Below are 27,998 nucleotides of genomic sequence, written 5' to 3'. Positions count from 1 at the left end.
GTGATCGGTCACACAAGTTACCAGGACCGATTACATCAGTTACCAAGATCGGTTACATCAATTACTAGGACCGGTTTCCATATACTCATGGTATTACTTGTGATCGGTCACACCAGACACTAGGATCGGTTATACCAATCACCAATATCGTTACACCAATTAATATGACTGTTATACCAATTACAAGGATCGATTACATAACTCTCTGTGATCGGTCACACCACTTACTAGGATCAGTCACACCAATTATAAATATCGATCATACCATCTCAAGTGATTACTTAGGACAGGTTACACTAATTAATCAAAACTAGTCATACATGTAGATGGGGAAAAGAGTTTTGCTGTTTTTTTTAGTGAACAGAGAGACGACCTTGTGGACGGAGGCTCATCAACCAAGCAAACTTCTTAACCTCAAACAGATGCACTGCACGGGAGTGCCTTGAGTTCGAGAGATCAATCTGTAGGACTCCGGCCTAAACCAAGACAATGGTCGTTCCAGAATCCATTCGGTCACAAATAGGGAAGAGGGTTGATATGTAGGAGGGAAGCTGAGAAGTTTGTGAGATCAATGATGATCAAGGATTGTGGATGTGTATAAGGTTTCTGCAAGTTTTCTGTAAACTGTTGAGTTTGAATAAGTTTTGGTCGATTGATTGAATTCTTGAGAGTGATTGCTCGGATTAGAATTGTTTTGTCGTTCAATCGTGGATTCAGAGATTTATTTATAGTTTTAGAATATTAGACACACTGATAACTGGTGTGAAGAAAAGATTGCTCACAACTTGCCTGCAAGTATACAGGGACAAATTGTAGCTAGTGGGTAAGAAGGGTCAGTTCCACAGGGATTAGGAGGGTGTAATTGAAGTTAGACTAAGCTGGGTAGTGGATGCAAGACAAGATGAAAGTTCACTAAGTCACAGTGGAAGTGAAACAAAGATGGCAATGAAGTAAACCAAAGCTATGAGCCAAGGGCAGAGGAGAGAAGTGCACTATATCCAGTGCACAGCAGGATTGGAGTTGCACAAATTAAACAAAACAGTAAAGAAACACTTAAGAAGGCAATAAGCAAAACAGAGAGAGAGTTACAAGTGACTGTAAAATGAGATTGTGGGCTAAACTAAGGCTCTGAATCCACCTAATGACCTAGCCAGATAGTGTAGTTCTAGGTTAAATCCCTGTCCCTAATGGAGCTAAGTGACAATTCAAGCCTGCCTAAGTTCCAGGGCATACAAACATGGAATGGAAGGATAATCAGCTTGCTCAACTGATTCACTCCTAGCATTGACTGTCTTTTAACAACACAGTCAATCACAAGCACAGTTGATCACTAATCTCCCCCATTTCTCAATCAATTCAGTTTACAAGAATTACAACCTACACTCCACCACCCAACTGTGCACTAAAGCTTCATCTAACCCTTAGCTAATGTGACTTAGCTCATGGCTAACTTGTTACTAACATCATACATAGATAATGCAAACATAACTTCCAAAAATCAACTGAGTTCAAAATACTTGAATTTGAAATTAGTAATAAAAATTCTATAATGATCACTGGCTAGTCCAGAGATGTTTTTAACACAACCCAACAATACATATTTATACCCACAGACCCAATTTCCCAAAACTACAAAATTAGGGTTCTTCCCCAAAAATCAGTTGAATTAGGGTTACCTAATTTTTTGAAATTGATCCTTGAAATCGTCGACCCATGCTTTGTAATTGCTCCCTGACCTCTTCTCATGCGCCAATTGCAACTCTAGGTTACCTAATTCATCAGTTTTTCACGCCTAGGGATTCAGGCAAAGAAGCGTGAAAAAGTGAGAAAATAGGGAACTAGAGGGCTAGGGGGGAGATGGGTTTTGGTTGTTGGTCGATAGGGTGATGATGGTGGCGGAACTAGGGTGGCTGTGGCAGGGAGAAGGTGGTGGCGACAGTTGCAGGGAGAGGTGGTTTTGCAGCAGGGTAAGGTGGAGAAGAAAGAGGTCGACTGAGTTTGGGGTAGGGGGCGTTTGGTAGAGGTGTAGGGTGTTTGGTACTGTAGTGTTGAGCGGTTTCAACGAGGGATGACGTTTCGCGATCTGGTCTGTGGGATGTGACGATGGTAGGTGGATCCAACGGTGAGATGGGAGGCTGTGGGTAGCGACCGTCGGATGGAGGAATGCAACGAAAAGGACGGCCCAAGATGGAGATGGGCGTTGCGATGTAAAGCGGGAGCTTCGGAGTTTGATGTGCGATGATGGAGCGACCGTAGGATGCTGAAATGCTTCGATCTGACGGCTGAAATCCGAGACGGGCTTGGATAGTGGAAATGGGTTTGAGAAAGGGCTTTGGGCCTTGGGTATGCCAAGCCCATATCTTCTTTAAGGACAATTCTTCTTCTTCAAGCCCATTCCTAGCCTCTTGGTCTTATGCACAACGTTCTTCGCGGCTTCCTTGCGTAACTCCTCCCGGCTTTTCACTACTTTTCTGCTCTATTCCGCTCCGCAATTCATCCATACTTTATTTATTACCTAAAAATATAAAATTAAGTAAGAAAAATATTTATTCTTGAAAACAATGAAAATACAGAATATGGGATAAAATGTAGAATTAATGCACAAAAGATGAGTTAAATTCCAACAAAAAGGGATAAAGATATACAATATTTGGCACTCATCAAATACCCCCAAACCTGAATTTTACTTGTCCTCAAGTAAAACAAAACTAAGGAAATCCTAACTATACCACTGTCGCTGGTCTCTCGAATGCATTTAGCGTATGCACTAAGCCTTTTAAACCACTAAGTGTCCCTAGTGGACGAGTTGAAGTCTCGTGAAGGTTTACCAGAGGTGTACCTACAAAACCTAAGGACAAAATATGAGCTCAGATTCCATGAAACGTGACATATGCAAGACAGTTTAAGCTCACAGCAAAATGGATATGTCAGTCTAGCTACTAAGGCACAATCCTAGCACTGATAACTACTAAAGACATGTGATAAGAGTGTAAAGTGTATCTACACATGTTAAGAATTATCAGAAGTTATGACTGCCAATCGCTAAGAGATAGGATTTTAAGCTAAGAACCGAATTCAAAGCCAAGCTAGTTGTCCGGCTTTACGAGAATTTTGAATGTTCACCCAAGAGTTGGTGATATTTCAGTTTACTCGCGTTATACATCGATGGCTGCACCCTCCTTGCTTATTACAATAAATAACAAAAAAGATGACTCTTATTTACATAGACTACTCTCTTTTATTTATTTTTTGTAAGAGAGAAACTTTGTCTTTAACATGACAAAACATGGAAATAGTGAATACTTGATATTTTTGTATTTTTCTGAGAGATTTTTTCTTTCTTTTTTTTTTTTTTTTTTTTTTTTTTTTTTTTTTTTTTTTTTTTTTTTTTGAGTTCAAAATATTTAGAACATAGTAACATTTTTGACATACAAATAAAGATAAAAATCAATTACATGACACTTAGCAAGAGGTAGCCCTTTTCGATGCACCCGGTCAAATTCAATGGTTGCTTTTCTTAACGTAACCTCCAACTTTTATCCCAGCCAACCAAAGAACAAGCTAGTCAAGTCTCATTCAGTATTCTAGATGATTGGTAGTCTACTTAACCGATAAAACACCTACCCGAGGCTAAACATGTATTAGTAGATCGTGCATGTGAAAAGTTCTTATCACCATGTGAATTGTGCTAGAATCAGGGGTGCCTTATCATCTAGACTAAGAACCCTAAGTTAACATATATGCACAAAAATCTCTCTTTCAAGGTAAATGAGCTCCATTTTTAACTTTTTTTTTTATATATATATATAACTCTTTGGTTTTAATGGGTTTGGTTTCTAGGGATAAATTTGGTTTAGACGGGATTATGTCAAAAAGAAAGAGGTCTGTTTTCCTATTATAGCATGTTATCAGGGTTCCTAAATCTACCCCCAAACCTAAAATAAACAGTGTCCTCAATGTTTAAAGAAAAGAAAAACTGTACAGGAAAGAAAGGAAATAACAAGAAAAGAAAGAGCATGGAATATTTAACCTGATTTATGTACAAGGGTGGACCAGCTTAGTCCACATAGACTGGGTCCTCCAGGTTGGTTGTTTCAACATCGGGTGGGAATGGTTCAAGGAATGGCTTTAATCTCTGCCCGTTGACTTTGAAAATGTTTTTGTTGGCGACATCTTCCAATTCCACAGCTCCATGAGGGAAAACTGTGCGTACTAAGAAAGGGCCCGTCCATCTGGAACGTAGTTTTCCCGGAAAAAGATGCAACCGGGAGTCATACAGCAAAACTTTCTGACCAGGAGTGAAAGACTTGCGTAGGATACGCTTGTCATGAAACAGCTTCATATTTTGCTTGTACAGCCTGGCACTGTCATAAGCCTCATTTCTCAATTCTTACAACTCATTGAGTTGAAGTTTCCGTTGTGCGCCTGCCTTGTCGAGAGAAAAGTTAAGTTTCTTAATAGCCCAGTAAGCTCGATGTTCTAATTCCACAGGAAGATGACATGGCTTTCCATACACCAGACGATAAGGGGACATGCCAATTGGTGTCTTATAAGCTGTTCTATAGGCCCACAAAGCATCATTCAATCTCAATGACCAATCTTTCCTTGACGGGTTAACCGTCTTCTCCAGAATGTGCTTAATCTCCCTATTAGAAACTTCCACTTGTCCACTAGTCTGAGGGTGGTACGGAGTAGCAACCTTGTGGGTTATGCCATACTTGTGTACTAAAGACTCAAAGTACTTGTTACAGAAATGTGAACCACCGTCACTTATTATAGCTCTAGGGGTACCAAAACGTGAAAATATGTTCTCCTTCAGAAATGAGAGTACCACCTTGTGGTCATTCGTCTTGGTTGCAACAGCTTCGACCCACTTCGAAACGTAATCAACAGCAACTAGGATGTATAATTTGCCTTCAGAAGTAGGGAATAGACCCATGAAGTCAATCCTCCACACATCAAATAGCTCAACGATCAAAATCGGATTCAATGGCATCATGTTTCTCCTCGAGATACTTCCTAGTTTCTGACAGCGCTCACAAGCAATACAATACTCATAGCAGTCTCTAAACAGTGATGGCCAGTAAAACCCACACTGCAAGATCTTTGAAGCGGTTTTCTTGGCACTAAAATGCCCTCCACATGCTTGGTCATGACAGAATGATATCACATCTTTCTGTTCCATGTCGGGTACACATCTCCTAATGATTTGGTCTCGGCAGTACTTAAACAAATATGGGTCGTCCTAAAGGAAATGTTTAACTTCAGCCAAGAACTTGAAGCGGTCTTGTCTCGACCAATGTGAGGGCATCCTACCTGCAGCAAGGTAGTTAACGATGTCGGAAAACCAAGGAAGGTTTGACACAGACATCAATTGTTCATCAGGGAATGATTCTCTAATCAGCGCAGATTCGTCAATAGACTCTATGGTTAATCGGGACAAGTGATCAGCAACCACATTCTCACAACCTTTCTTGTCACGGATTTCGATGTCGAATTCCTGTAACAAGAGTATCTATCGAATAAGGCGAGATTTAGCATCCTTATTGGAAAGAAGATACTTCAAAGCCGCATGGTCAGTGTATATGATGATCTTAGATCCTATCAAATAAGATCTAAACTTGTCTAATGCAAATACCACAGCAAGTAACTCCTTCTCGGTAGTCGAATAATTGAGTTGAGCGTCATTAAGAGTTTTACTAGCATAGTATATCACATATGGTAGTCTATCAACACGCTGTCCTAAAACAGCGCCAACGGCATAATCAGAGGCATCACACATGAGTTCGAACGGTAGTTCCCTGTTGGGTGGTTGGACAATAGGAGCTGAGGTAAGGAGAGTCTTGAGTTCTTCCCACGCCTTCACACACGCAGCATCAAAGTTAAAGACAACATCTTTGGCAAGTAGGTTACACAAAGGGCGAGAGATTTGGCTAAAGTTTTTGATGAATCGCCGGTAGAATCCGGCGTGACCTAAAAATGATCGAATCCTCTTCACAGAGTGGGGTTGGGGTAAATGTTGAATGAGGTCGACTTTAGCTTTATCTACTTCAATTCCTTTTTCCGATACGATGTGTCCTAGAACTATGCCGAAGTTTACCATGAAGTGGCATTTTTCCCAGTTTAAAATCAGATTCTTTTGCTTACATCTTGATAGCACAAGGACTAGATGGTCCAAACATTCGTCAAAAGAAGAACCAAACACAGAGAAATCATCCATAAAGATCTCGAGAAAACTATCTATCATATCTGAAAAAATGCTCATCATGCAACGCTGGAAAGTAGCAGGTGCATTACACAACCCGAAGGGCATACGTCTATAATCAAATGTCCCAAATGGACACGTGAATGTAGTTTTTTCCTGATCCTCCGGTGCAATGTGGATTTGGTTATAACCGGAAAAGCCATCTAGAAAACAGTAGTGACTGTGTCCAGACACACGTTCTAGCATTTGGTCTATGAAGGGAAGGGGGAAGTGATCTTTTCTTGTTACTGTGTTCAACTTCCTGTAGTCGATACATACTCGCCATCATGTGGTTGTACGTGAAGGGACTAACTCATTCTTGTCGTTCCGAACTACAGTAATGCCTGACTTCTTAGGCATAACTTGAATGGGACTGACCCATCTACTATCTGAAATCGGATATATGATACCCGCATCAAGCAGCTTCAAGATCTCACTCTTAACAACTTCTCTCATGTTAGGATTAAGTCTCCTTTGCATTTCCCTCGATGGTTTGGCATTCTCTTCAAGGTTAATGTGGTGCATGCAAATGGTGGGACTAATTCCTTTGAGATCTGAGATGGTCCATCCTAAGGCCTCTTTCTGCTCCTCCAGTACTTTTAAAAGCTTGTTTTCCTGTTCTATGTTTAATTGGGAAGAAATGATAACAGGTAAAGCATCATACGGACCTAGAAAGGCATACTTAAAAGTATCGGGTGGGGGTTTCAATTCCTGCTTGGCCTTAGGAGACTCATTCGAAGATATGACAGACTTCTCAGAAAGTGGGAGTTGTTCCACTTTAGTCTGCCATTCAGTGATGTCCATATGAGGTACAGATTCGAGCAAAGATTGGACTTCACCAAGGTATTCATCATCATACAACTCCAAGTCAAATTCTTCCAGACATGCTTGCAAGGGTTCGACTGACATCATGCTAGTCAATGAGTCTTGTATCAAACTCTCAATCATATTGACCTCATGTACATCCTCATCATCAAGATTCACATGTTGTTGACTAACATTAAACACATTCAGCTCCACAGTCATGTTTCCAAATGACAGCTTCAACACTCCACTACGGCAATTGATGATCGCATTAGACGTCGCCAGGAAAGGACGTCCTAGGATGACAGGAATGTGACAGTCTGGGTTTTGTACAGGTTGAGTGTCTAAGACAATGAAGTCTACGGGAAAGTAGAATTTGTCAACCTTAATCAAAACATCTTCTACCACCCCACGAGGAATCTTGACAGATCGGTCTGCCAGTTGTAGAGTGATAGATGTTGGTTTCAACTCCCCAAGACCTAACTGCTCATAAACAGAATATGGCAGTAGGTTAACACTTGCACCTAGGTCTAATAATGCTTTATTGACCGTGTGTTCTCCTATAGTGCAAGAAATTGTTGGACAACCTGGGTCCCTAAACTTGGGTGGAGTTTTGTTCAGAATGATGGAACTCACCTGTTCATCTAGGAAGGCACGTTTTTGTACATTAAGCTTGCGCTTTTGTGTACACAAATCTTTAAGGAATTTAGCATATGCCGGGATTTGCCTAATTGCCTCAAGAAATGGAATGTTGATGTTGACTCTTTTGAACAGTTCCAACATCTCATTGTAGTGGGTACTTTTCTGTTGATAAACTAACCTCTGAGGAAATGGGGCAACAGGAGAATGAGTTGGCAAAGGGACATTCACAGCAGTAGAATTGTCAGGCTTTCCAACTTGCTCAGATTCTTTGGTTTTCTGGGGTGGTGTAGGTAGAGTGGAATTTGTAACAGATTCATTAGGTTCGCCTACATTGTTCTCGATGACTTTACCACTTCGGAGGGTGGTAATGGCATGGACTTGATCGGGTGAGGTTTCAGTGCAGGATGTTGTGCATGTTTGAAATACACTCTTTGGATTTTGTTGGGGTTGGATAGGAAGTGTACCCTTTTCTCTCTCACTTATGGAATCACAGATTTGACCCATATTTTGATCAAGACTTTTCTGACTTTGCACCAGACTCTGGACCATCTCCTCTAGGGCGGATAATCTCTTGTCGGTATTGTGTTGAGGATATGATTGTTGTTGAGAGTTTGATTGTTGTTGAGGGTTCCTAGGATATTGATAACCTTGATTGTTCTGAGATCCCTGATTGTTTTGATAGCTTTGGTTGGGTTGAGATGGTCCTCCCTGAGTGGGTCCTTTGGACCATGAAAAATTTGGGTGGTTTCTCCATCCTGGATTGTAGGTCTGTGAATAGGGGTTATGCTCTTGTTTTTGAAACATGGCATGTGCCTGTTCAAGCCTAGATTCCTGGACTGCAAGCAAATCGGGGCAATTATTGAATTGATTGTTGGGATCATTACAAGCGGCACATACAGACATTGCGACATGTTCTCGGAGAGTAGTGGTGGAACGTTTTGCGTTTTTATGTAGTTCTAACTCTTCTAATCTCCTAACTATTGATGCCATGTTTGTTTTTCCCTCGAAATCTGCTTCAATCCTAAAAGCCTTAGCTTCTGATGTAGTCTTTCTGGGTTCACGGATGGATTCCCACTGTTGCGTCTTTTCAGCTACTTCAATCAAGAAATTCCAAGATGCATCAGCAGTTTTGTCTACGAATAGACCATTACACATCGACTCAACCGTTGTTCGGGTGGACACATCTAGACCTTCATATAAAATTTGCACAAGTCTCCATTTTTCAAAACCATGATGGGGACATTGGAGCAATAATTCATTGAATCTCTCCAAGTATCTAGCTAAGGTCTCACCCTCTAATTGCACAAAGCTATTCAGACTTTGACGAATTGTCGCAGTCTTATGATTTGGGAAAAGTTTTTTGAAAAACTCCTTTATGAGGTCATCCCATGTCATGATGGATTGAGGCTGTAAAGCATAAAGCCAGGCCTTTGCCTTATCTTTCAGGGAGAAAGGAAAGAGCCTTAACTTTAGGGTTTCGTCGGACATTTGAGTGAAACGCAGAGTGCCACAAATTTCCTCGAATTCTCTCACGTGGTGGTAAGGGTTTTCATTCTCAACACCTCTAAAAATAGAAAGCATCTGTATTGTGCTCGATTTCAGCTCATAATGGCCATTGGCCTCGGGTAGCACAATACAAGAAGGTTGACTGGTTCTCGTTGGGTACATATAATCCTTGAGTGTACGGGGTTCTCCCATTGTTTCGGTTTGATCTGGGCTGTCTACCTCAGAACTCAGAATTTCGATAGGTTCTTCTTGGTTAACTCTAAAAAGTCTGTTTGTTTGGTCTCTATAGGTCACAATCATGTCCTTGTAGGTACCTCAACTAACATGTTGGTCAGACAGAGCAATCGGAAACAATTTGGCCCACAAGGGTTACGAATATTTGGTTTTGAATGGGTGTTGGACTAACAAGGGATTTTGGTTAAAATTGGGCTCGGGAATTTTTTGAACTAAGCCTAGCAGAAATTATCACAACCCACAAAAGAAAATAAAAAAAACAATAAATAATTACAAGCCCATAAAAGAAAATAAAGAATATAAAAGAAAAAGAAAATAAAAATAATTATTACAAGCCCAAATTAAAAATAAATTAATTATTACATACCCAAATTGAATATTTAATGAGGCCCAAGTGGGTTACTCATGGTTTAGGCTTACTTGGTTAAGGAGGGAAGCCTAGTTAGGCCTTTGTTCCCTTTGGTTGCACTAGCCCAGTTGGGCTTGGATCGTCCTAAGCAAGGAGAAGCCCAGTTGAATCGCACGAGCCCAGCTCAGTAGAGATGCCGCAGCCCAGCAGCAGGTGTCACACGAGCCCAGAACTTGGTTAGACAGAGCCCAGCAGCAATGTTCGCAGAAGCCCAGCAGAAGATGTTCGCTCGAGCCCAGCCCAGTAGTCAGACGAGCCCAGCAGCAGGTTCAGTCAGCCCAGCAGAATTAGCAGCAAGCCTGGAACAGGCAAGGCAGGCACCAGTAGCGGGGAGCTTCACCAGCAACAACACCAGTAGCAGCAACAACACCAATCCCAGCTGCACAGCATAGCAGCAGCAGCAAAGGCTTGCAGCAAAGCTTGGCAGAAGACAGCAACAGCAGGAGCAAAGCACAGTTGAAGCTGAGACAGAAAGAAAATGCTCAAACAAGATTGCAAGGATTGCAGTGTAATGATCTGCTGCAATGATAGCAGGGCAGAAACTGCAATGATATTATGCATTGATAGTGTGCAATGATGGCAGGGCTAGAACAGCAAAAAAAAAAAAAAAACTTCAGCACAGCACCAATCCCCGGCAGCGGCGCCAAAAACTTGGTGTGAAGAAAAGATTGCTCACAACTTGCCTGCAAGTATACAGGGACAAATTGTAGCTAGTGGGTAAGAAGGGTAAGTTCCACAGGGATTAGGAGGGTGTAATTGAAGTTAGACTAAGCTGGGCAGTGGATGCAAGACAAGATGAAAGTTCACTAAGTCACAGTGGAAGTGAAACAAAGATGGCAATGAAGTAAACCAAAGCTATGAGCCAAGGGCAGAGGAGAGCAGTGCACTATATCCAGTGCACAGCAGGATTGGAGTTGCACAAATTAAACAAAACAGTAAAGAAACACTTAAGAAGGCAATAAGCAAAACAGAGAGAGAGTTACAAGTGACTGTAAAATGAGATTGTGGGATAAACTAAGGCTCTGAATCCACCTAATGACCTAGCCAGATAGTGTAGTTCTAGGTTAAATCCCTGTCCCTAATGGAGCTAAGTGATAATTCAAGCCTGCCTAAGTTCCAGGGCATACAAACATGGAATGGAAGGATAATCAGCTTGCTCAACTGATTCACTCCTAGCATTGACTGTCTTTTAACAGCACAGTCAATCACAAGCACAGTTAAGCACTAATCTCCCCCATTTCTCAATCAATTCAGTTTACAAGAATTACAACCTACACTCCACCACCCAACTGTGCACTAAAGCTTCATCTAACCCTTAGCTAATGTGACTTAGCTCATGGCTAACATGTTACTAACAACATACATAGATAATGCAAACATAACTTCCAAAAATCAACTGAGTTCAAAATACTTGAATTTGAAATTAGTAATAAAAATTCTACAATGCTCACTGGCTAGTCCAGAGATGTTTTTAACACAACCCAACAGTACATATTTATACCCACAGACCCAATTTCCCAAAACTACAAAATTAGGGTTCTTCCCCAAAAATCAGTTGAATTAGGGTTACCTAATTTGTTGAAATTGATCCTTGAAATCGTCGACCCATGCTTTGTAATTGCTCCCTGACCTCTTCTCATGCGCCAATTGCAACTCTAGGTTACCTAATTCATCAGTTTTTCACGCCTAGGGATTCAGGCAAAGAAGCGTGAAAAAGTGAGGGAATAGGGAACTAGATGGCTAGGGGGGAGATGGGTTTTGGTTGTTGGTCGATAGGGTGATGATGGTGGCGGAACTAGGGTGGCTGTGGCAGGGAGAAGGTGGTGGCGACAGTTGCAGGGAGAGGTGGTTCTGCAGCAGGGTAAGGTGGAGAAGAAAGAGGTCGACTGAGTTTGGGGTAGGGGGCGTTTGGTAGAGGTGTAGGGTGTTTGGTACTGTAGTGTTGAGCGGTTTCAGCGAGGGATGATGTTTCGCGATCTGGTCTGTGGGATGTGACGATGGTAGGTGGATCCAACGGTGAGATGGGAAGCTGTGGGTAGCGACCGTCGGATGGAGGAATGCAACGAAAAGGACGGCCCAAGATGGAGATGGGCGTTGCGATGTAAAGCGGGAGCTTCGGAGTTTGATGTGCGATGATGGAGCGACCGTAGGATGCTGAAATGCTTCGATTCGACGGCTGAAATCCGAGACGGGCTTGGATAGTGGAATTGGGTTTGAGAAAGGGCTTTGGGCCTTGGGTATGCCAAGCCCATATCTTCTTTAAGGACAATTCTTCTTCTTCAAGCCCATTCCTAGCCTCTTGGTCTTATGCACAACGTTCTTCGCGGCTTCCTTGCGTAACTCCTCCCGGCTTTTCACTACTTTTCTGCTCTATTCCGCTCCGCAATTCATCCAGACTTTATTTATTACCTAAAAATATAAAATTAAGTAAGAAAAATATTTATTCTTGAAAACAATGAAAATACAGAATATGGGATAAAATGTAGAATTAATGCACAAAAGATGAGTTAAATGCCAACAAAAAGGGATAAAGATACACAATATTTGGCATTCATCAATAACCAGTAAGTATGACGGTTTCACGAGGGAAAGAGTGAAAAGCGGGAAATTACGGTTTAACCAGTTCCAGGTCACTACTTTGCTAACTCCCTTAACTGCTTGCACGACTTACTCACATTTCTCATTTTGGATGAACACACGTGTTGTAGGCCGCCAAACCAAAACCTTAATTAATATCCCCCATGTAACGAGATTGATGTCTCACGAACCTGGTGTATTCGATTAGTCAGTATTTGACTTGATTAGACGATGACTCTAAGTATTGTTTAGTCGAGCATGATTGCTGAATGCTCTAGGATTCATGAATTTGAACATGTCTGCTGGGACGTATAGTTCTCGAATGAATGATGTTATATTTCACGTCTGAGCGAATATTGGCCAATGAATTGTTTAATATTGATAGTTGAATCAATGTTCGGTAAATTAATGAATATTGATAGTTGGATCAATATTCGAGCATTTGAGCAAGTATTGCTCATTTGATAAGTTACTGAATATTGATAGTTGGATCAATATTCGAGCAACTGAGCAAGTATTTATCATTCAATAAATTACATAATATTGATAGTTGGATCAATATTCGAGCGACTGAGCAAGTATTTCTCATTCGATGAATTATTGGTAATGCGAAATATTAATTAAAACCGAATATTATATTTTTAACCAGATATTGATTGCTGGATCAGTATAAAATCATTAGTGTTTGAACTCGCTCAGAATTATAATTTACAGAGCATTTGTTCGAAACCCTAATTTTGATCAATTGCTGATCAATTGATGATTTATTGAAAATAGGTCATTGAGTGAGAGAGTGACCGGCTACATGGGATGATGGTCGACCATGTAATGCCTAAGTTCTCGAGTGAGCATGTAACAAAGTCCTTTGTTGATCAGTTGGTGAAAAGAATGATCAAATGCTGGTCTAATAATTTATTAAAATAGTGCTCATGTGAGCGTTAGGTAGTAAAACCTAGTTATGGAGAGATGAGGGACCAACCAAGGGGTCATGGGACCGGCCCTTGGTGGTCTTGGTACCAGATGACGGTCGATTAAGCAAATCCCAAGTTGGTTGGAGAGAGTTTGGACCAAATACGAACAATTGATAGCAAATTAGGTCAAAATTATGAAGATGTGTGGGACCGGCTCATTGAAATCCTTAGGGCTGGCCTTGGTCGGTCAATAGGATGCCCGTGTCACCACAGTGTCTGTCTCAGTTTTGGTATTTTTTTGGTGCGCGTTTGAGCAATACTTTGGATTTTCAGAAGAGTTTGATCTTGACTGAAAACTCTCTATTTTGCTCGAATGAGCAAGTAGAACTTTGCTCGTGCGACCAATATTTGGAAAATATTAAAATAATAATATTTTAATACTTGACATGAGTAGCGTAGTCGGTCATGTGACCATTTGGCTTTTTTGCTTTTTCATGGTTTGAGCAATATTCGAGGAAATATTGAAAAACTAGGGTTTTCTCTCAAACGATAGAGTTCCATGAGATAATGAAAATAATAATATGAGAAAATAAGGGATTGTAAGGTGTGGAACTGGCCATGGCTAGGGCATGACCGGTTGTCTAGGTGGCCAGGTCCCGTGACACCTTTCCCTATTTTCTTACTATTTTTCATCGTTTGCTGGAAAGTATGGAGAAACTAAGAGTTTCGCTAAAACGAGGGAGTTTTATCAAATGAAGGAGTTTCCATGGGATGAGGAAAAAAAATTAAAATAAAATAAAATAATGGAAGAGGGGGACCGGATGGCCGGTGGGCCCGGTCCCACACCTCTTGTTTATTTTATTTAATATTATTTTTCTTCATAAGCTTCTCGTTCGTCCATATTTTTGAATGCTCGTTCGTGCGTTCGGGTACTCATTCGCGCATTATTGTCAAGTACACTTGGACGTTTTCTCGGGGCTTACTCGGTGATGGTCCAGACGCTCGATTGTTGAATATTTATTACTAATTCATGAATTTTAGCTAAGAATGATTCACGAAACGGAGTAATATAATGAGTTGAGTATCTACTACTAATCCATGAAATCCAGTCGGGGATTCACTGAACGGATTAATGAGATAGAATATACTATTTTCCAGGAATTCAGTTGATGAATGACACGCTAGAATTAATCTACTTGCAGAATCGAGATATGAGATAATTGAAGCTTCATATTCGTTCCGAGGGATGTATAGTTAGGGAACAACGAGCGGCATGACGTCCTGAAGGCGTTAAGCTCTCTAACAAACATTATGTCTAGGGAACTGCCCAATCATTAACATATTATGTACGGGGTCTCTCTAGTATTCAGGGAACAACGAGCAGTGTGACGTCCTGAAGGAGTTAATCTCTCTAACAAACATTATGTATAGGAGCCGTCCAATCATTTTGATTCTATGTAGAGGTGATGATGAAATGTGTGAAGCATCGAATGCTCAGCTGGGAGGCCTTTCAAGAAATATACTCATCATAGCTCTGAGAGGAATTTTCGTGCAGTCAGAGATCGTGAAATGTTTCACGGATCATAAAATAGGAATCGTCACATACATTCCTGAAGCCAGGTCAGAAACATGCAATATCATGATTTTACGATTTTAGCCCTTGCCGAAAATCCACCATCAACATTAAGTCCCCTGCTTAGTGACGAACATTCATGTTCCGCGGTAAGCATTAAATGGTGTTTTGGGGTAAAAACTGATTCAGCTGGGAATGGTAAATTTGGGTGTGCCGCGGGGAAACGAATCTAAACCCTAAAAAAAATGCATTGTATGGGAGTACTTTAGATACGAGAGATCAATCTGTACAATCCTGGCCTAAACCAAGAAATGGTCATTCCAGTCTTGCTTCGGTCACAAAGTGAAGGAGAATGGTTAATCTTATGGAGGGAAGCGAAGAAGGTGTTGAGATCAAAATATTGAATTTTGAGGGTGTGGTTGTTTTATGACTTGTATCAGAATTTGGATCTGGCTTGCGGAATGTAAGCTATCAGTTCATGGTGTTTTCTGGATACTTGTGTTATTGTTAACCAAAAATTGTCTGCCTGGTCGAAATAGGTTGAAAACCTATTTATACAAGTCATTGAGCCCCCTGATCTCATAGAAAGTGAAGATAGTTAGGTAGTGGACAAGTGGGGTTGTGTAGAAGCGGTTCACCATCACGTTCCCATTGTGAGGGGGAAACTGGTCAGCCTTACACCCACTATTCTCTTACTGCTATTTAACTGCCCGCTCTTTCCTGACACTTTCTTGTACGCCGCACCGCACGCTGTAAAGCTCCAGACCAATACCCTGATGAGTATCCCCCAGCTTGTGACATGTTTGATGTCTCGATTATTTCGTGGAAAAATGTGCAAAAAGTTGCTGAGTGGGTCTAATGTGCAAGACCTAGTTATTCTGACCAATCGCAAGCTAGGCCGAATAATGGCGAAGTGGCGTCTTCATAGTGGCAGAGTGGCAATATAGCGCCTGTTAGTGGCACAATGGAAATGTGGATCCAGCTGCCTGGTGGTGTAGCCGCACCAATGGCATGGTAGCGTAGCCGCGCCAGCGGCATGATGATGTGCTCGCGCCAGTGGCATGATAACGTGGTCGTTTCAGTGGAATGGTAATGTGGTTGCGCCAGTGGCATGGTAATGTGGCAGTGCCAGTGGCATGGTTATGTGGCCGCGTCAGTGGAATGGTGATGTAGCCGCGGCCACTATACCTAGGCATATTAGCGCAATTTGGCAGGTTGGCTAGCCAATTGGCGTAGCGCCTGCAGTGATGGCTAGACGCGGTTTTAAGTGGTTTGTAAGTATTTCTAATACTTTGGCGCGGATTACAAGTGCGCTTGTGGTGGCATGGTGATGCCTGTTTGGGCACGTTGGGGAGCGACCAAATTTATTAAATCAAGTGGCCAAATCGTACGACCGTGATTTATTTTTTTTGGAGACTGGCTTGGGCCGTCTAGATTAGATTCCTAATGGAATTAGGCGCATTGACCCACCAACTTACAATCTTTATTAAAAGTGTGTTTGGCGGGTCTTGAGCGATTTGATTGGTTGATGGGAGAGGGGGCTGGCAAGAGAAAGATGAAGTGTGGCCAATGGCCACGTGTGGCGTCAATTGGGGCGAATTGGCCGGCTATATGGCATGACCGCGCCTCTCTCGTTATTGCTCCTTTTGCCACAATTCCTATTCTATTTCTCGTTTTTGGGTAGAACTTTGCTCCTACTAGCTCCGTGGCGGATCAGTTTCCCAGTTTACCTAGGTTTGGCTTCAACCAATAGGGTTGAGATATTTGCCCGAGGCTCGAAAGACCTAATGTTTGCAAATTAATTAGGACAAAAGCTTGAATCTTGTGAGTTATCACAAAATTGAATAAAGTTAACAAATTTTCCGTGTTGACACAAAATTCTTTTATCCTCAGAGAGTAGTTAGCGCATCTTCTGATTGAGAATTTTCATGCAGACCTTAATTTTGATACTTCGGGAAATTCATGCTACTCAGCTGCGAGTGAACACTAAATATCATACCAATACTAAGGGTTCAGATGGGGAACATGGCATAGGAAAATACTCAATAAACCATACACTAATAAGTAATGCAGGCGAGAGTTTTACAGAATGTTTGGGATTGTTGCTACATGCACCATTCTGAATAAATATACTGAGTTGCTCAATACATGTGTGAGTAGAGAGGCCCGGGAACTCATTACTTTTAAATGACTTAGTATTTTTGGAGACGGCGCATTAAAAACAGGGTTTTATAATTTTAGACCTGAACCAAAAACCACCATCAACAAATGGTGATTTTCCAGTAGACGAGATACGTAGTCCAACTTAGTCATAAAAAGGCATTTTCAGAATCCCCGATTTTCTCCAATGATGTCATGTACGATCAAATTCCTAGATAAGGATCCTGTTAGTATGATAGAGTTTCGTCTCGTGAGTACGGAGAGATGAGGCATTGCTGATTTGGTCGATAAAATATCTAATTTTGGTCAGTTTAGCATTTACGGGCCCGACCCAATAAAGGAAATCCTTGTTTTATTAGGTTTTTGGAAATAAAATTAATATAAAAGGGAAGAATCCCTAAAAACTTTATTTTTTCTCCAACTAACCGACCATCACTTCCCTCTCCTCTTCACGTCCGTGGATTTTTTTTTTTTGAAGTTTCGTCGGCATCAATCAGCTAACCACCGTCGGTGGAAATTTTTTTTTCTTGTTTTTTTTACTTTTCGTTCATAAGTTTTCCATGAGTTGTTCAAAACCCATATGTGTTTATGCATGCGTAAATTTTATGAAACGAATGCACATCCGTCCGTTAGTATAAGAAACGAACAATAATCCCTAACATGAAACAAATGTGTATATATATATTTGAATAGACATCATCTAGTTGATGTAGAGAAAATTTGGTCTATAAGTTTTCATGAAAACAAAATTTTATTTTTGAGCATGAGGACCTTTGTAAAACTAGAAAAAGACCCATTTGATAGACGAACACTCGTCCGAGAGATTTTTTTTTTTGTTTCTTTTATATACGTGACTTGTTCACGTTAAAAAAAATATTCAAATTTAAGTGAGTTGTTAACTCACGTTTTTAAAAAAAATTAATTTAGCATGCGTGAGTTATTCACGAAATCTTAAAATTTTGCAAAATCAAATTTTGATTTTGAGTAATTGTTGAAAGCAAACAACTACATGTGATAAAATAATGCTTCCGTGAATTTTATTATTTTATAGTGTATGTACGAAAAGCAATGAGTGTTCACTCGATGGGAGTTGCTCATACAGTGAAAATTATGTGAGTCGCTCAGAAGATTTTTGAAGTATTAAGGAAATTTGGTTTTTCAGAATGTGGTATTCAATGGCTTCAGAAGATTTTTGAGTCAGCAAGATTTATGTACTAAATGGTGGACCATGTGGTTTATTTGAAGTAGGGAGAGGACTGAGACAAGGTGATCCTCTATCACCAATTTTGTTTGTTCTAGCTGAGGATGTTCTGAGCAGAAATATATCAAAGTTGGTTCAAATGGGTAAAATTCAGCCAACGGTGAATAGGGGTGGAAGTCAACCAACTCATTTGATGTTTGCAGATGATATTTTCATCTTCTGTAACAATCATAAGAAAACATTAGAATGTCTAACTGAATCATTATACAAGTATCAAAATTCTTCAGGTCAAGAAGTGAATAAATCAAAAATCAAATGCTTTGGGGGAGGAGTTTCAATTGCAAGAGAAAACAGTATTGCAGAGAAAATGCAGATGGAATTATCTTTTTCCCCTGATAAATATTTAGGGGTGATTCTGAATCAAGGAAGAGTCAAATCTCATCAAGTATGGGGGATAGTATAAATGATTCAAAAAATGTTAGCTGGTTGGATGGGAAATTTATTGGCCTTCTCTGCAAGATTGACTCTAGTTAAATTTTTTTTATGAAGCATGCCCATCTACAACATTTCAGTGTACAAATGGCCTAAGAGCGTAATTCAAGCTTGTGAAAGAATTATCAGAAACTTCTTATGGTCAGGGGATCCTTCTGTGAGAAAATTGTTGATTGTTAAGTGGGATGAAGTTAATTCTCTAGTAGAAGAGGGGAGTGGGGGTGGGGGGTTAAGTTTGAGGAGACTTGAAGTGTTAAATAAAGCTTTGCTTATGAATTTACTTTGGAAAATTGAGAATGAAGATGTGGAATGGACCTTTTTTATGAGAGCTAAATATAAACATAAGAATGGGAAATGGATTAAGTACCATAAGTAGTCCATAATTTGGCATGGTCTTAAATGGGTGATTTCTGAAGTTCAAGAAGGAAGTAGATGGATTGTTAGTGATGGGGAATCCATATATGTATGGAGTGATAAATGGATTAAAGATTATGCGATAATTGAGAGACATTCTGGAGATGAGTATATTCTGCAGAATAAATTAATGAAAGTAAAAGATCTAATTCATAATGGAGAATGGTGTGTCCCCGAAGCAATGATGCAATACTTTGATAATAGTGAATTAGCAGTATTAGTGGGAGGAAAAGATAGAAGAATTTGGTCAAAGGACAAAGTTGGTAGATTTACTGTGTCAAATGCAACTGAAATGATCAGAAAGAAGTATTCAGTTAAAGCTTGGACTCAACAGGTGTGGCAACCTTGCATACATCCTTACACATATTTAAATCTATGGAAGATACTGAGAGGTGCTTGTGCAACAGAGGAATCAGTAAGGAAAAAAGGTTTCTCAACAGTTTCTAAGTGTTATTTGTGTGATAATGCTCAAGACACAATGTAGCATATTCTGTGGCAATGTGACTTTAGTGAATCCATATGGCACTGGATGTGTGGAGTTTTTAAATGTTCTTGCCCTCAAAACTTTGATGAGGTTAGTCTAGTTAAAAATAAAAGCCCAGCTATTAAAGAGGTATGGTTCATTTGTGCTTTCAATATTATGGTTGAATTATGGTTTGCAAGGAATGCTGTGATATATGAAGTTGAAGCTCCTTCTGTAGATAAATTGAAAAGGAGAATTCACAGATGTGCAAAGGAAGGAAGTTTCAGAATGAGGGGCAAAATATGGGGGGATATGTTGGACTTACATATAATGTTGCACTTTGGCATCTCAGGAGTAAAAGTGAAATCTGTAAGAGTGAAAAAATGTTTCTTTGCATTTCCCTCCCAAAACCAAACATTGATTTGCTGTGATGGAGCTTCTAAAGGAAATCCAGGAATTGCAGGGATTGGTTTTGTTGCTAAAAAAACACCGTGGAGAGCATATGGCTTCAGCTTTAGGTGGATGGGGAATTTCCACTAACTACTTGGCCGAGGAGATGGATCTAATTATTGCAGGTGAGTGGGCAATTGCAAAAGGTCTGTTGAATGTGTGTTTCAGTTTAGATTCTAAATATGTGATAATGGCATTCTTAAATGGTAAAATACCATGGATGGTACAAAGCATATGGATTAGAATAAACAAAGATATACCATTAATCACATTTAGACACTCATATAGAGAGGTTAATTTTTCTGCTGATAAAATGGCTAAGAGAGGAGTACTTCTAAGCAGAGGTGAAGTGCATTATTTTGGAGAGAAGCCCTTGTTTCTTGGCAAAATAGAAAATGCGGTTGAATTTTATTTTAGATTTTAACTTCTCTGTAATTCAGTAGTGTCTCTTTAGTGGTTTGGATATGGTTGGGCTTATGTTAGCTGTTGGGCTTATTGTAATGAACTAATAGTCAACCAGTTAGTTTCCATGTTTAGTTACTTTGCCTTGAAATATTTTTGGCTTTCTGTAATGTGTAAATGCAAGTTTAGTAATAAAATTCATGATTAAGCAAAAAAAAAAATAGTGAAACTTTAAGCAATTAAGAGTTAAATTGTTACCGTTTTTGCATATGTGCACTTTTCATTACATGATCTATCGTTTTGTTGAATGATATGATGAAGTAGAAATGTTATATAGATGTCACAAAATTTTTGCAAAGATGACTGATTCTCATAATGGCACCTCCAAAGATTATATTTCCACAGATGCAACCTCAGAAAATGGTACCTCTGTTAGATAGAACTTTTGTTGAAGAAGAGGAAGAAGAAGAAACAGCCGGAACAAAAAATATTCCAAACACTGATGACGATTTCTTCGTGGTTCAATAAAGACATGAAAAATGTCTCCCAGGTTCCTCGTTTCGTCTTCTTATAGATACCATGGATATTGTTCAGAGAAAATTGTCTACAAGGGAGACATTATGCTGGTTCAAATATAGACTTCAATCTTTCTCGAAAGCCTTTAACATATTTCTCCAGATGGGAAAGACATATGTTGGGACATAGTTATGTGAGAACCATGTTGGATCGTGCACATGTGACACGATCTATTCAAGCAGCTGGTGATTTGTCGATTTACCATGATATGAAAGGTATAGTAGTGTGTTCCTACTCATACTATCATATTCATGTGGGTATAATATACTATCACTTTAGAGGATGTGGTTGCTTTATTGCATCTTCCATTCACGGGTAATTTCCCTACAACACTTTCGACAGATGGGAATGAAATATATGATATCTTGAAGCTACGATGCATGATATTAAAAAATTATATAGAAAATCTTGTTATGTTCAATGGTTGAAGCACTGGTGACCGAGAGATGAAACTTCTAAAATACCCGTGGATGGTATATTAAACATTGTTGCTTTCTTGTTCCCGTGGTTATCCAGAGATGTATTTGAAGATAGTGGAAACTTTCTGAAGCTATTTGTGATTCCTTTTGCCATTAAGATATATCAAGGTGAGAAACTTTCCATTGGTACTTTGTTCCTGGGTTTACTATTTTCCAATTTGGATTCCATGGTCGTGGATTCTAGTGTTTCCAATGGTTTTCTGAAGGTTGAAACATATGTTAATAAAATGTTTCTCCAAACCTTATTGTGGGAGCGTTTCAAGAATTATGCACCAATTTTCCTTAGCATCTTTCCAGGGACGAATGTTGATACTCGTTATGTTCTTTCTGAGAAGGATATGCTATGATTATGCGCTCTACTAAGAAGCTTCGATGTAAGAAACGCCTCACAAGTGTCTTAGATGATGAGTCTAAGTTTAATTTTGGTCATTGGGTGTAGATTCCTCCTTTTGTCTCACATTTGATCACTTTTAATGACGATGAATAGAATGTTAGTTTGGAATCTGGTGCAGATATGAGTGACGGCGAGAGATCCTTCGTACTGAGTTTTACTCTTGGTCACTTAGTATCACTAATACATGGAAAAAATTTGGTGGATGAATATAACATTGATAGAGAAGCTCAATAAATGGGTCTTGACCAGTGTGTCCCGGATGTTTGGAAAGAAAAACTATTGTCGGCCAACTTAAAGCTTCTTTAGATTGCACACATTTGAATGGGCATGAATATCTATACCCTTTGTCTGGACGAATTGCATATACAAACGAATTGCATATACAACTCCGGGTTACATAATTTTCTGGCGTCAACAACTTGACCGTTTATATGATTTTATAATGGCTTCTCAAACTTCGATACAAGAACCTCCTTCTGTTTAGATGGTTTCTAAAGCGACCAAGGCTAAAGTATCCTTCCACTGGTGATAAACGAAAAGTATATCCAGGATGTTCACAAGTAAGTATTCTTCTTATGAATTTTATAGAGACATAATAATCGCCTCTTAATTATTTCATTAATTTTACCACAAGATGGTCGTGTAGTGAGACCTAGGATTGATATAGACTTCACAGAAATTGAAGAAAGTCCTCGAGGAAGGGAACCTATAAGTAGGAATTACATGATATTACCGAATAGTTTGCAGTCCCCAACCGCTTCTTTGGTGAGTTGTTAGCGATTCCTTTATCACGGTTTATTTTATCCGTGTAATTAGGATCCCAAAACAAATATTTGTTAATTTATTTTATAATTTTTTCTCCATCGATCCTTGATGGTCTTCATCTTGATCTCGGGCAAACAATTTAGGAATCCAACGCCGATGAAGAAGTCGATGTAAGTTTCTCTTTCGTGAAAGTGATCATGGCATCTCCTTGAATGATATAATAATAATTGTTGTTGATGGACCCAGAAGGATATTATTACGGATAAACAGAACATTGATGTTGTGCATTTTTGCTTGAGGAATGAGGAGATGAAGAACCTTCAAAACTCGGAATCGAATGGAGATGATAATGCTACTAACGATGGTTTTGATAACATCAATCCTTCGAGCGGATTAGAAACCCCTCAAGTAAGTGTTCCTCCTGTACCCTCTTCATAGAAATACAAAATTATTTATTTGTGAATGAATGTATGATAATCCATGTGAATACACGAGAAATTTTGCCGAAATACTTCACCAAAAAATCAAGAATTCAACCTCTTAGTAAAAATGTTGTAGAATCTTCGTCTGATGTCGGATTTTTATGGTTTACCCTAGTTTTCTCATGCACGGGAAATTTCCAAGATTTGGGAAAGAATATTTTTGAGTATTGAGCATGTTTAGGGGCCAAAATCTTCAAAACAGTAAACTTCCAGGAGACTTCCAGAAATTTTTCAGCCGTCATGTAGTCCAATGTTTCGTCTACATCTCTTTGCTAGTTTATACATTGTTATGAAATTTATATGTTGTAAATGACATCCATACAAAGAGAATGGTATATAACTCAACCTTAGATTCCTTGCCACTTGCTCCCATTTTGTTGTCTTATACAGGCAGTGTAAAATCTCCTCAGACGAGGTTGTTGTAAAACGTGTTTCTATGACTTTCATACTATTTCCTCATGTCTTGAATGTATAGTAAAGAATCTAGATAGATTTAGTTCACTTAAATGCTTGATTTTATGATTGACTTTGGTTTTCATGTTTGAATCGTTATAATCTCACGCAATCTTCGTATTAGGTGCCGAATGCGGAAGTTGATAATAATGGAATCAATGATGATAATTTGAATAATATGGTGAATTAAAATGAAGATGTTATCAGTTCTGCACCTCAGGGTCGTGATAATATTGCTACTGAAGTTGTTGAAAAGAATGATGCCCAAGTTGTTGTTACTTCAGAGACGGAGGGAACTGGGCCAGGGATAAAGGAAGCTATGATAGAAGACGTAGATCTTTCTCCATCAGTAGAAATATTTTTTCCCGTGATAAGAGAATATGCTCCAATAACTGAGAGTCTCCTGGTGGTGCATAAATATTCTACTGCTGGGATTGTTTTGGATCCTCCATTTGGTGAGTTACTCCCGTATCATGAACTAGTCGGTGGTTTTGGCGTTCTTATTGCATATGTCGGCATGTATGAAGAAATATGGAAGAGATGCGTTCATATCTTCGTCACCACATACCCAAAACGAAGTTATTTATCGACCAAGCAAGTAGGAGCCATCTTTATGGTTATAGAATATATAAGAACCAGAGCTAGAAGTACTATTACTCCAAATGTACTCTTTGATTGGGAGTACAATTTGGACCATTCTGAGCGAATGGGTTTTAATGTGGGATGGCTTCGTGAGAGAATTGAATCCATTAAAGAATCAGTCAAGAAGAATATACCTCTGACAAGTGATGATGTGATGAAGAAGAACTGGAGTTGGAGAAAGTTGCCTTGCCATACCTGAAGATTGCAGAGGAGCAAAAATCTTTCTTTGCTGATTTCCTTTAGTTTTATTTCCATAATCTCTTGAACCTTGAACTTCTGAGAGATGTGAGGTTTTATTTTGGTTTTGATTTTTTGATTGGTTTTGGATAAGTGAATGATTGAGGATTTTCTTTAAAATAAAAGAACCTTGATAAATTACTGAATTCAAATATTGGATGCAAGTATTGCAAACGTTTTGGAGGAATCGAAAATACAGGTGAAAAAAAATCCTAAAATGCAGTAGGTGTCTCGAGCGTTTGTTCGTGCCTTGAGCATATTACACCCCAAGACCTGAATGTCTCAGGCGTCAAAGGCTTTGAGCCAATTCTCATGTATCACTGGTACATTCGTTTTGCCCCTCATATCAGTCAACTTGTAGTATCCTCCATTCGTCGACTTAGCAATCATAAAAGGCCTTTCCTAGTTAGAATTTATCGCAGAATAGAGATTGTGTTTAGTTTATTTAAGAACTAAATCCCCTTTCATGAAATTTGTTAGGCTTGATTGTTCGTGCCCTGAATATTTTCTGCTGGTTCGGGATTCCTCTTACGGTGGGATTCCATGTTTGTGGATCTTTCCAATCTTACGCATATATGGACACTCGTGCAAGGGAGAATATCTAGGATACTGCTTGTTATGTTCAGCCATTATTTCAGCAATGACTATATCAGTGAGATGCTCGATTCGGAGATGCTTCGCATCCAACCACTTGGTGAAATATTGCTGAGATGAGGTTATCCATTCATAGCATTTTGCAATAGCTAAGTTGTTGGTGGAATGCAGCCCCCGGAACAGAGCAACATGTTTGAAAATTGATAATATGGACGCATGAGGGGGAATAAGACTTGCCTTAGTGCGGAACCTTTTAACGAAAGCATGTGCATTTTTTTCATGTTTTTGCGTTAGCTCCATCAAGGATTTGACTTCCTACAGATATATCGAACGATGGAGTATCCTTTATTTCTTATGAACCAGAGATTTCTTCAATAGAGAAATGTGCAATTGAAGGTGTTGGAGTTACCTTTTCCACATGAATCCATTTACATCCGAAGATCATATCATATCCTGGGTCCTCCCTGATTATGTGAAATTTGGTTTCCCCCTAGGTCGAACCAATTTTCATTTTGAGGATGATGTAACCATACGCATCCATGGATATTTTTTCGTGATTTCTGACTGAGACATGAGCATGAGTGGCTTCATGTCGATTGATGCCTGCAGCTCTTAGAGTCTTCAAAGGGATAATATTGACACTTGTGCCAACATCGACCAACGATCTTCTGAATTCATTTCCTTTGAGATTGACCGTGGTAAGAAGTCCTCAGTCATACATCTCCTTTTCAATGACCGCAGGTTCAGGGAGTGCTTCTGGAATGGACAAACGTTTCCCGGATAATATATAGTTCAAAACTGCGAACATGTCCTTCCTTTGATCCTTTGACAGATAAAGCAATTTACAGATGTGATCGATCAGTGATTGAACTGCTTCTTTGACCGGTTGTTCAAAGAGTGTGACGGTTCTAATCGGGAGAGGATTTTTGTGTACTCCTTCAGTTCGCAGTTCCCCTGAATCGGCATTTTCTTTGAATATATATTTCAAAGTTCTGCAATCACTTGTTGGATGACTGATATGCCTATGAAAGCGGCAGTATCACGGATTATATATTTCCTAATATGTCCGCTCTCTCCTAACGGGGGGTTGTTTTATCGCAGCATCTTGAATCTAGACTTCCAATAGCTCGATCACCTCTTCAACAGGAAATGAAAAGTATGGTTCTTCCTGGTCATTTTACTGACGTTGGGCCGGTGCTTGTGCATTTCGAGTTTGGTTGTCCTTCCTTGATGTTTTTGTAGGATGGGACGTTGGAGGAACATTCTTATGCTACTGCGCTTCGACTTTCCTCTTGATTCCTTCAGAAACATTCGTCGAGGGTTGGAGATTATACTGCTTGTTGATCAAGCGCCTGTCACTGCCTCAAGTTTCTCGCGGTTCCTCGACTTTTGTAGTTCTTGTTCTTTCCAGTAAGGTCGGAGAAGTGATTGTTGATCGTTTGGCTGCTTCATGAAGTTCTAAGAAATTCTGGAACCGGAGATTTTCCTGCAAGGATTTATATATCGGGATCATTTCGTTGATGCACAATTCCACAAGTTTTTGTTCAGTGACATTCAGGTCATGACAATCCAAAGCCTGGATTCTGAACCTCTTTACATAGTCATTCGGATGTTCATTGTTCTTTTGGGACATTTTTCCTAAATCAGAGAGAGTAATCTGCTCAGAGACGAAGAAGTATTTCTGGTAAAAAACATTACCATTTCTCCCCAGCCAGTGATGCTCCCTGGTGTGATGTTGTTTTACAAGTATATGCTCGACCTATCAGAGACTTTGAGATCTCCTTCAAATGGACGACATGATTGTGTTCATGTTCTCGTAATGCTTCTAGGAATCTAGAAACATGTTCTCGAGCACTTTTCGGTCGAACTTGCATGCGTTGTTATCTCAATCATGTTTTTCAATGTTAGTGATCAAAACTATAAGTCTTGATTTCTAGTCTACGTATAGCTAAGTCTCGGACTAGGATAGAAAGTGTAGTTAAGATCAAGACTCCATGGAGATCATCATAAAAAGTCGAAGAACTACTTAAGAAACTTGTGGAACTTCATTGACTAAAAGTTATGTGGAGACTTGAACTTACCTATCACTAAAAAGTCTATCTACTCTATCTCCTATCTTGAGACAAAAGTTGTATTTCTATATAGACTTTGATTATACACATTTGCTATTTAGAGTCGAGTTTATCTCACTTATGTATTTATCGAAATATGTATTGGTAAGATTTCGCTTTGGCCAAGTTCATCTTTACTAGTGACGAAAGTCATATTAAGTTTCAATTACTTGAAAATTTCCTTGACGAAAAATGGTTTGTGAACAACAACTATATAACGTCCTCTAAGAATGTTTCAATGATCGAAATGGGAGTTTAGAATATATAACCATGGTTGGATATAAACAATGTGTGATAACTCACACGTGTGTAAGTCCTTATTCCTTGAACCAAAGAATGTGTACTTTGCTGCTCAGCAAAATCGGAACTAAATTCCGCGTACCAGTAAGCGTACTGTCGGAAGTTCACATCCCGTGAATTTTTGCTAGAGTTTGTGAACTGAAAACAAACTTATTCCGGGTACTTAGGTCCGCGTACTAGTATGCGTACTTAAGTTGGTTATTTTCTAAAAACGATTATTCGTGAACTTAAACTTGTATAAACTAAGGAATACATGTTTGCAAACCGTGGCTATAAAGTTCATAAATCGATTCGAGTAAATCAAATCATTTTTTCTTCGATAGTGTATTGTACAATTCTATAAGATCTAAGCAAATGAAAACTCTATAACTAGTTCAATTGAGTCATTTGAACTAGTTATGGTGAAGAAGAATATGGTTGATATGGAAGTGATCATATGGCTAACCATTTGGTTACTTATTGTTAAACCAACAAATGTACATG

Source organism: Papaver somniferum, chromosome 6 (assembly GCF_003573695.1).
Source record: "Papaver somniferum cultivar HN1 chromosome 6, ASM357369v1, whole genome shotgun sequence".
NCBI lineage: Eukaryota > Viridiplantae > Streptophyta > Magnoliopsida > Ranunculales > Papaveraceae > Papaver > Papaver somniferum.
Note: the sequence above shows the minus strand (reverse complement) of the source record.